Source organism: Dermacentor variabilis, chromosome 2 (assembly GCF_050947875.1).
Source record: "Dermacentor variabilis isolate Ectoservices chromosome 2, ASM5094787v1, whole genome shotgun sequence".
Lineage (NCBI taxonomy): Eukaryota > Metazoa > Arthropoda > Arachnida > Ixodida > Ixodidae > Dermacentor > Dermacentor variabilis.
In genome coordinates, this window is record NC_134569.1 from 246,361,416 (window position 1) to 246,371,623 (window position 10,208).

Genomic DNA, 10,208 nt, shown 5'->3' on the forward strand with positions numbered 1-10,208 from the left:
GGCGTCGCGGCGGTATATAAGCAGCTGCGCTTTTTCTAGGTGGCTTTGGCTCAACTCTTGCAAGATGGGCTGGGTGGGAATCGAACCAGGGTCTCCGGAGTGTGAGACGGAGACGCTACCACTGAGCCACAAGTACGATGCTTCGAAGCGGTACAAAAGCGCCTCTAGTGAATGCGGTGTTGCCTTAGAAACGAGCTGTTTCTAAGGCTCAGGCGTGCGTCGCTTGCTCAGGCGCACATTTCGTTGCCGCGCCGAACGCTGCGTTGCTCGACGCTCACCGCGTCCAATGCGGGGCGCGTAGTCGCTGCGCCGTAGCCCATTGTCTTACACCCCTTGGCGGGTAGACGGGAACGCTGTCGCGTTCCACTCTTGAAGGCGAAGCAGAGTAATGCATGAGTTGTTTCTTCTACTAGCCGAACCAAATATAGCCAAGCAACAGCAGTTCACCAGGCTAAACAGTGGTTCAACAACTAAAATAAAGGCTAGTATGCTTCGCATCCTGGGCTTAACCTTAGCTAAGCCACAGCCATTTTTTTTTTAAATAAATGTTTCTCCTCCTCTTCCTCCTATTTTGTTGCGACGGTAGCATATTAAATTTTTATAGTCGCAGGGGGATACGTTTGGAAGTGAGGTGTCTTCTCGGATGACTTTAGTTGCAAAGCATTACATCGTGCCGATGCATTGTTCATATTCAGAGGAATCGCGGTAACGGAAACAGTTTGAGTTCAACTGCCGTGTCGATGCATTAGTTCTTAATGTAACTGAGCATACAAAACACTTGGAGATTCGTGGGAATGGAACATTTTGTACTCCGCATGTGCAAGTACTAAAACTTGCGTTGCCATGCAATCTGAGCCGTAGATAATTGTGAGAGCTGTACAGCTACACTGGCAAAACACTACGTCCTGCTGATGAATACGGAACAAATGTATGATAAAGAAAAATGGTCGTCATGCAATTTCATAGCAGTAGACGCTTGTGAAAGCTGTACAGTAACACTGATATTGGCTACGTGGTGCAGATTCGTAGCGATTCTGAGGTGCTTGTGCGCAAGGGTAATTAATAATTATGAAGGAGCGCATATTACTAATCCCGGCTGTTACGATGTCTAGCTCATATACGGGGAGCTCTATGTGGACAAAACAAGGGCTCAGATCGCTACAACCGCGTGTGAAATAGCTCTGAAGGCCTTCCAGTACACTTGTTCGGCGTTTCGTTGCTTGTACTGCGACAGGAGACGTGACGGCAGGTGCGCACTATATCCTCTGACAGTGGCCGCTTTCCACTCTTCCGCAAAACACTGCGCATGCTTGATTGCGCGACACAGTTGTCTTACGGCGAAGCTGACTTTAGGCAAACGGCATTGTGCAATGCTCGAGCCATCTTGTCCGTCACTGCGGATAGAAAACGCATACACGTTCAATCTATTTGAGCTGCATCATTTTGTCGATGCTTACCCCTCTTTACTAAATGAAGAGGACAACGTACGCCTGTGGGGGTGATACAAAAGATTGATAAAAAGCCTGGTAATTAACCAATGTGCAGTCAGTCAAAAAACACTATTTATGCAGGTGTCCACGCTCCTGTAAAAAAAATGCAATTCAGTGATGACACTCTGGAGGTGGATCCGCACCTATGTAAGCACAGCCGGCTCATCAGTCGCAAAGTTGGAGCTAAAGAGAACATTTTAATGTTCATTATACGACATTGATAGCGATTCATTTGTGGTCAGCCAGTGACAAACGCATTGCACTAAACAGTGAGACTTAGCCCTAATCCGCAATGCTTATGTGGCGAACAGGAGAGTAAAAGATGAAAACGATGTTTTCATACAAGGAAGTCATCCATGTAGTGGAATTGCGTTTATCGTTGGAGTAATGTTGGACGCACTTACTTTCTAAAGTCCAACTTTTACTGCAACTTAGTTTCCGTTGGTGCAGATGCTTCTACTGACAACATCCAAATTATGATTTATCAAATCAGGTTGCCGTCTTGTAGATTTAGAAATTTTCCTCCGGTTTTAAGTCTTTTCTGAATCTGGGAGAGCTCCAGGGCTGATTGCACAAACCACGTAGCCAATATCAGTGTTAATACATGTACAGCTTTCACAAGGATATCTACTGCTATCAAATTGCATGACGACCATTTTTCTTTAGCATACAGTTGTTCCGTATTCATCCGCAGGGCATAGTGTTTTGCCAGTGTGGCTGTACAGCTCTCACAACGATCTACGGCTCAGATTGCAGGGCGACGCAAGTTTCAGTACTTTCACATACAGAGTACAAAATGTTCCATTCCCACGAATCTCCAAGTGTGTTGTGAGCTCAGTTACATTACGAACCAATGCATCGGCACGGCAGTTGAATTCATAAACTGTTTCCGTTCCCGCGATTCCCCTGAAGTGTGTGGTATGCTCAACGACACTAATGAACAATTTATCGGCACGACGTAATGCTTTACCATTAAAGTCATCCGAGAAAACGCCTCACGTCCAAACGTATCCCCCTGCGTCTATCAGAATTTAATATTAAACCGCCGCAAAAAAAAGCAGCAAACTCGAATCGGCACGGCAGTCGAATTCATCAAATGTTTCCGTTCCCGCGAATCTCCTGAAGTGTGCGGTATGCTGACCTTGATCAACGACACTAATGAACAATGCATCGGCACGATGTAATGCTTTGCCACTAAAGTCATCCGGGAATACACCTCACTTCCAAACGTATCCCTTTGCGACTATAAAAATTTTATATGCGACCGTCGCAACAAAATAGCAACAAACTCACCTTGGACACGGCTTCTTCGCCTTGCCGGCCACGCATCCTGCCGATTGTGTTGCCAGCTCGGCTAGGGACAGATAGAGCTAACAAGTTTATTCTCCGTAGTACCTAGGCGAAGAGAAATCTCAAGGACCGGAAGTCCCCACATTTCTCTCTCGCCACCACTGCTCTTCGCGCATGCGCAGAAAGAGCGGAGAAATCCAATTATGATGTGCTCGTGGAGAACTCGGAGTGCGGTCAGGCCCCGCACACTCTCAAGTTCAACAAATGGCCACAGAGGGCGAAAAATCAATCGAGGCGCGTTTCCGCGTAAGCGCGCAAGTGGAGCTACTGTAATTTGGTCGAATACTTTAATTGGTGCTTTCTCTGCTAGGGGCGCTGAACATGCTGATTTTTTTTAATTTACACAAACCATTGACATGAACAATCGAGGTGTCTAAGGATGTTTTTTTACCTCAGGCAAATAGGCAGTTGATTTTTTTTTTATTTGATTGTTGAAGCTGCTTTTTAGTCATAGCGTCAAGGTTTTTGTACTTGATTAACCACCGACAGCCGACAGCCTATTGGTATCGATGTGTTTCCTGGCCGTTGGCGTTCGAATACTACGGCGGTAAAACATTTTCGAAAGCATGCTGGTTTCGTCTGCGAGTCATTACACAGACTTGCTGTAAAGTGGTCTACTCTTGGCAAAAAATAGTGCCTCATTTTGTTTAGGCGTTCGTTGATTATCATAATGAATGCGGCGGAGGTTGACGGAATACGCTTGAAGGTACGTTTTTATGCCGTTGATCTCCATAACACCGTAAGTACGCAAACCGATGTCACAGAACACCCGATGCATCATTGTGTGTTCTCCGTCATCGCTTGTTTGCTCTACGCCTACTAATTCTTCACTTCTTCTTCAAGTGTTGCATCCTCCTTTTGTCCTTGTTCTCTTGTGCTTCACTTACAGTATGTCGTTCCGTCAGCTGTAATGCGCATTTGCAAAACCAATACGTTTGATAAGACGCAGTGGTTATCATAATTTCACTACACATGTAATAAGCTGGCACATGTGGTTCAGATACAGATACCTGTATGCGGACTTGCACGACGTTGATGCGGAGATTAGGATAATTATGACACCCGTAAGGAAGAGGCAGCTGACGGCCGTAAGCTGTCGCGTTCTTTTCGCCAAATTACCCGGCCTGGTAGTGCTCTAAAGATGCTGTATAAAAGTGACACGCGGTGACAGGGAAGTTATGTTTAGCAGCCGACTGTACGTTTTGTAGCTTAGGTCTTCTTTCTTGTGCGTCTGTGCTACCCTTATTAATGAGCCATTTCTTGACTATGTTCTTGACTATGTAACCGCGTTTGTGTGGATCCGTAGACGTGTGCTTTTTGTTGTACTTGTAAAATGCAAATAAAATATTTTCAAGCTTACTCAATCTTTGGTGTGTGCGTTTATTCCAGTCGAGGCCATCGTGCCACCTGGAAACCGCACTCTGTCAGTAGCCCTACACGAAATGCAACAGCTGGAGCGCGGCGGCACAACTCGGGGTAACGGCGGCGTAATAAACGAAGAACCGCTCGGGATGCCCTTAAAAGTCAGTTCAGAGTGTGCCTTAACTCGATATGACTCAGCGCTACATATATTCTGCTGCGCCTTGATCGTGCTCCCGCCAGTTTGGTTGCTGTGTGGCAAACGTAGCGCCTACATACATATGTAGGCGCTACGTTTGCCACATAGCAACCTAACTGGCGGGAGCACGATCGATGCGCATCAGCCAGAACCCAGTAGGTAAAGCGACCATACTGTGCAAAACCCCGTTTCCGTTTCCTGTTGTACAGCGCCACCCGTGGTCACATACTTTAGTTCACGACGCCCCCGCTACGCTTATTTCCGTAGCACTGTGGAAGGTACAGTTTCCCTTCTCTAAGTTTGTATAGGTGTTCTGTGGTGCGGTCGTGTGGTGCGGAAAGTTGGCGTTCGGGAAATAAAGCGGTAGTTCGGGACAACGTGTGACGTGTCGTCGATCGTGACAAGTTGGGGCTCAGCCGGGATCTACGTGGACATGGAGACAGTGGACGTTCCCGAACAATTAGTACAGCATCTGCTGGGGCAGACGAGCGGATCCACCATAGAACGCGAGCAAATCGCGGCAGCTGTCAGACAAAGACTAATGGCGGCCGAGGCAGTGCCTATGGGTTCTACGACAACGGCGGCGGCGGTTCAACCGGCGAGCGACTGCGCTTCGCACTCCACAGGAGGTCAGCCAGGTCAGCCTACAAAGTTTAAGGGGTTAAACGACCATCATTCCCCCGAGGAATTTTTGGACCGGCTTCAAACTTTTTGTTTGGTCAGCGGTGTCGCAGCTGACTTACGCACATTGTGCCCGCTGCGCTGGGAGGTAGCGCGAAGTTGTGGTGGCGATTCGTGCTCATTTGTGTCGTGGGAGGAGTTCACTGCGGCGTTTATTGCGGAATTCTCCTCCATTGACGCGAAGCGCCGCTTGAAACAAGAGCTGCAGCTCCGGACGCAAAATCCTCAAGAAAACTTAAAGGAATTCATATATACCATCGCGGCATACTACGACCGGATTGGCGGCGAAGTGCCCGAGTCGAAAAAGGTTGGCCGCGTGCTGCGGCAGATGCACTCGCAACTCCAGATTTGGTGGAGGGAGGGAGTCTCGCGGAGTTGGCGAAGGCCGCTGATGGTCTCATGGAGCGTTTCTGTAGGCGCATGCAGTGCAAGCCACCACCGCCCCCGACTGACCAAGTCGCGAGAGACTTGGCCTTGCAGTCGGCTATAAACGCGGCCGGCGTGCCGGGAACGCAACCCGGTGGGTTGATCACAGCGGCTGCCGCGCCGTTCCAGTATCCGCCGGCGGCGTCCCCCTGGCCGTTGCACCCCGCGGCGATACAGCCCTCCTACCACCGAGACCAATTGCACGGATTGGCCGCATTCACCACAAGCACGCCACATCTCCCAACGCCGTCACAGCCGCAAAGGCACCAGCCGCGTGACCACAGAGGATTCAACTGCCATCGCTGCGGAGGGGTCGGTCACATGGCCCGCAAGTGCCCTACAGGTCGGCGTGGCGGCCCACCCCGCTGTTACCAATGCAAGGGATCGGACTTATCCGCGCTCAGTTTACAGGAAACGGGGACGGTAGGTGCTACACTGGCAAGCACCAACGAGACTGCGCTGCAAGTAGCGACCTTGGCCGGCAACAAGGAGCCTCTCCTGGAAGTGCAGATCGGAAGGACGACGTTCCAGGCCCTACTGAACACAGGCTCGAGTGTGAGCTTGCTTGGATTGCCGGCGGCAAGGGTAGTGGTCGAGGCGGGCGCCAAACCCAAGACACAGGAACAAGCACTTCGCCTGGCAACAGGTTGGTCTCAGTCAACGACTTCCCTCAAGTGCAAAATAAAGTGGGCCACAAGCAGCCGCAATCAACGCTTCCTGTGTGTGCCAGACTTGTGTCGGGACATTGTGCTGGGCAGATATTTTTTAACAGCAACAGGCATCTCTTTACATGTATCGCTGGGTGGATGGACGATTGGAACCGATCCACAGTGCATGGTGCCATTTGCTAAGCGCGAAAAGGACCCAGTGACAGCACTTGCAATAGAAGATGGAGAGTCGTACCACTTGCACAGCCTCTTTGATGAAGTGTTTGTAGTTCCGGGCATAGAGAACATGCATCAGGCTGGCACCAGGGAACTACATCCAAGCATGAGTAAAGTTATCGATCACTTTAGCCATCTGTTTACTACAGTTGCTGGATGCACCACCCTGGCTCAGCACCGCATTGACACAGGGGACAGTGCGCCCGTGAGATGCAAGCTACGTCCATTTAATGTAAAGAAGCAGAAGATCATCGAGGGCTGTGTGGATGGCCTCCTAGAACAGGGCCTTATAAGATGAAGCATCAGCCCGTGGACTAGCGCCCCAGTGCTCGTTGCAAAGAAGTCTGGAGGGTACCGGCTCGCTGTGGACTCATCATCATCATCAGCCTAGTTACGCCCACTGCAGGGCAAAGGCCTCTCCGATACTTCTACAACTACCCCGGTCATGTACTAATTGGGCCATGTTGTCCCTGCAAACGTCTTAATATCATCCGCCCAAATAACTTTCTGCCGCCCCCTGCTACGCTTCCCTTCCCTTGGAATCCAGTCCGTAACCCTTAATGACCATCGGTTATCTTCCCTCCTCATTACATGTCCGACCCATGCCCATTTCTTTTTCTTGATTTCAACTAAGATGTCGTTTACCCGCGTTTGTTTCCTCACCCAATCTGCTCTTTTCTTATCCCTTAACGTTACACCCATCATTCTTCTTTCCATAGCTCGTTGCGTCGACCTCAATTTCAGCAGAACCCTTTTTGTAAGCCTCCAGGTTTCTGCCCCATATGTGAGTACTGGTAACACACAGCTGTTATACACTTTCCTTTTGAGGGATAGTGGCAACCTGCTCTTCATGATTTGAGAATGCCTGCCAGACGCACCCCAGCCCATTCTTATTCTTCTGGTTATTTCAGTCTCATGATCCGGATCCGTGGTCACTACCTGCCCTAAGTATATGTATTCCCTTACCACTTCCAGTGCCTCGCTACCTGTCGTAAACTGCTGTTCTCTTCCCAGACTGTTAAACATTACTTTAGTTTTCTGCAGATTAATTTTCAGACCCACCCTTCTGCTTTGCCTCTCCGGGTCAGTGAGCATGCATTGCAATTGGTCTCCTGAGTTACTAAGCAAGGCAATATCATCAGCAAATCGCAAGTAGCTAAGGTATTCTCCATCAACTTTTATCCCCAATTCTTCCAACTCCAGGTCTCTGAATACCTCGTGTAAACATGCTGTGAATAGCATTGGAGAGATCGTATCTCCCTGTCTGACGCCTTTCTTTATTGGGATTTTGTTGCTTTCTTTGTGGAGGACTACGGCGGGTGTGGAGCCGCTATAGATATCTTCCAGTATTTTTACATATGGCTCACCTACACCCTGATTCCGTAATGCATCCATGACTGCTGAGGTTTCGACTGAATCAAACGCTTTCTCGTAACGAATGAAAGCTATATATAAGGGTTGGTTATATTCTGCCCATTTCTCTATCACTTGATTGATAGTGTCAATATGGTCTATTGTTGAGTAGCCTTTACGGAATCCTGCCTGGTCCTTTGGTTGACAGAAGTCTAAGGTGTTACTGATTCCATTTGCGATTACCTTAGTAAATACTTTGTAGGCAACGGACAGTAAGCTGATCGGTCTATAATTTTTCAAGTCTTTAGCGTCCCCTTTCTTTTGGATTAGGATTTTGTAAGCGTTCTTCTAAGATTCCCATCCGTTCGAGGTCATGAGGCATTGTGTATATAGGGTGGCCAATCTTTCCGGGACAGTGTTCCCACCATCCTTCAACAAATCTGCTGTTACCTGATCCTCCCCAGCTGCCTTCGCCCTTTGCATAGCTCCTAAGGCTTTCTTTACTTCTTCTGGCGTTACCTGTGGGATTTCGAATTCCTCTAGGCTATTCTCTCTTCCACTATCGTCGTGGGTGGCACTGGTACTGTATAAATCTCTATAGAACTCCTCAGCCACTTGAACTATCTCATCCATATTAGTAACGATATTGGCGGCTTTGTCTCTTAACGCACACATCTGATTCTTGCCTATTCCTAGTTTCTTCTTCACTGCTTTTAGGCTTCCTCCGTTCCTGAGAGCCTGTTCAATTCTATCCATACTATAGTTCCTTATGTCCGCTGTCTTACGCTTGTTGATTAACTGTAAGGGAAGGGCATGTAAGGGAAGTAAGGCAGTAAGGGCATGTAAGGGAAGTGCTACAACGCATTGAGAGTGCTGGCCTTACGATTAATCCAGATAAAGTAAAGGTTTACCGTCAGTCCCTCAAGTTTTTAAGTCACATCATCTCCCCTCGGCAGTGCAGACCAGATGAGGATAAGGTGCGTGCAGTGCTGGATTACCCAAGACCCAGTACAGTTAAGCAGTTGCAAGCCTTCCTGGGACTTGCCGGCTACTATAGAAGCTTCATCCCTCACTTTTCACTGACGGCACATTCACTGACCAACCTTTTGAAGAAGAACAAGCCATGGCAGTGGGAGGAGTGCCAAGAGCAGGCTTTCACTGCACTCAAGCAGGCCTTAGCTCAGGATACTGTTATAAGCCTCCCAGATCTAAATCGACCCTTTGTGGTGGAGACAGGTGCAAGTGGCATTGGCATTCCAGTTGTGCTACTGCAGGCTGGCCCTGGTGGTCTGCAGCCTGTTTCCTTCATTAGCAGAGTCCTTACAGCAGCCGAGAGACATTATACTGTCCAGGAGTGGGAATGCCTGGCAGTATTCTGGGCAGTGGCCAAGTTCAGGGCATATCTTAAATTTACGGAGCTTGAGATAGATTGCGACCACTCCTCCCTGGCATGGATGTTTAATACCGACCAAGCTTCGCCCAGGGTCAAGCGTTGGGTTCTTCGGCTGCAGGGCTTTAACTGCCCGATCAAGCACAGACGAAGGCTGGCAAACATACCCGCTGATGCCTTGAGTAGAGCCCCTCTCCAGTGTGAAGAAAATCCAAGTGACAACCTACATGAGACGCTGTTCCCCATCGCTGCTCCAGAACCTGAAGGCAAAATTACATTTGATGAAGTAGCTGTGGCCTCGGAGGTTGACTCTTCGCTGCTGAGTGACACAACACAGCTGGTACAAGAACGGGCTCGTGATGACCGCCTCTTAAAGCTGACGGCAGTGGTCCAAGGCACTCAGCTCCCAAGCTCGGCCCTGATCATCGCCTCTTTCGCGATCTGGCCGAAACAACGGAGCTGCAGCCAAGCGGATTGCTGGTTCAGCAAAGAGGCAACCAGAAGGTAGCGTGGTTACCTAATCACTTGCGACAGCTGGCACTGAAGGTGGCCCACGACCATCCCACTGCAGGCCATGCTGGATTTTTCAATACTCTGAGGCGTGTTGCTGCACGATTCGTCTGGCTGGGCATGCGAGCAGACATATCAGTATGTGCAATGCTGTAGTGTCTGTCAGCGCCCAAAAGCTCGGCGCAAGAAACCAGAAGGCCTCATGAGCAGCCAGTGGGCAACATCACCCATGGAAGAGCTAAGTGTTGACATTATCGGGCCCTTGCCATCTACACCTCGGGGCCACAAATACTTGCTGGTAGTTATTGACAAATTTACGAAGTACCCAGAGCTTGTCCCTCTACGAGCAGCAACAAGTGAAAAAATACTGGAGTGCATGGTGCAAGTCTTCTGCCGCCATGACACACCTGTGGCCATCACCAGTGACAATGGCAAGCCCGTTGTTAGAACACTATGGCACAACCTCTTGAAACACTGGGGCATCAAAGATCGTCACACAGTGCCTTACCGGCTGGCTGGCCAAATGGTGGAGCGCCACAATGGCACAATTAAGCAGTGTCCACGGG